Source organism: Silene latifolia, chromosome 7 (assembly GCF_048544455.1).
Source record: "Silene latifolia isolate original U9 population chromosome 7, ASM4854445v1, whole genome shotgun sequence".
NCBI classification, from domain to species: Eukaryota; Viridiplantae; Streptophyta; class Magnoliopsida; order Caryophyllales; family Caryophyllaceae; genus Silene; species Silene latifolia.
The window spans coordinates 38,207,694-38,208,647 of record NC_133532.1 but is presented as its reverse complement, the minus strand read 5'-3'; the positions used below and the strand labels follow the sequence as shown (position 1 = coordinate 38,208,647).

Genomic DNA, 954 nt, shown 5'->3' with positions numbered 1-954 from the left:
TCTCATTGGAGGTGGGGTGTATGTTGGTTGAGGGTTTTGAACATTTTGGCTTTTGTATGAGAGGTTGGGATGGAATTTGGTGTTTTAATTGTAATAGTTAGAATAAGGGGTACCACTCTTGTATGCTTGGAAAGCATTCACTTGTTCACTTGTTCCCTTACATTCACTTTGGTCATGTCCCAAAGTTCCACAACTCTCACATATTCCACTTGGAATTGATGAAGATGCCATCATGGCATTAACATGTTGCTTAGGTGATTTGGAGGCTTCTTCAAGTTTAGCCATAGCCTTCTCAAACTTTAAATTAATGATATCAATATGAGCACTAAGTTGAGCACCCAATTGAGTAATAGAGTCCACTTCATGCTTTCCTCCTCTAGTAGACTTCCGAGGTCTACTATATTGTGAGTTATGGACCGCCATTTCCTCAATCTTGTTCCATGTTTAATTATCATCAACTTCGGTGAACATACCATTTGATCCCATGTTGAGAATGTTTCGGGAGTCTTCATAAAGACCATTCCAAAATTGTTGTACCAAGAACCACTCGCTAAGTCCATGATGAGGACATGAGTGACAAGTTCCTCTGAATCGCTCCCAAGCTTCATACAAAGATTCTTCGTCCCTTTGTTTGAACCCCGTGATTTGGGCTCTTAGCATGTTAGTCTTTTCCGGAGGGTAGAACTTTTTTTAGAAAGCAAGTGCCAATTTCTTCCAAGAGTCAATACCAAGAGTAGCCTTATCAAGTCTCTTTAGCCATTGTTTCGCGGTACCAATCAAAGAAAAAGGAAATAAGACCCATCAAATTTTGTCTTGAGTCGCTCCGGTTTGAGAAATCGCATCACAATAGTCACAAAAAGTCTTCATATGAGAATGAGGGTCTTCACTAGGCATCCCCCCAAATTGGCTTCTTTCGACTAATTGGATAAATGCGGATTTTGCAATAAAATTACC

The 954-nt window shown here is 39.9% G+C and overlaps 1 non-coding gene across 1 annotated transcript; it reads left to right on the top strand.

Moving 5' to 3' along the window:
- The first annotated feature begins 553 nt into the window (after positions 1 to 553).
- On the top strand, positions 554 to 660 carry LOC141593782 (small nucleolar RNA R71). The gene has a single exon (XR_012521846.1). It is a non-coding gene; the product is annotated as a small nucleolar RNA R71 (small nucleolar RNA).
- Positions 661 to 954: the final 294 nt, after the last annotated feature.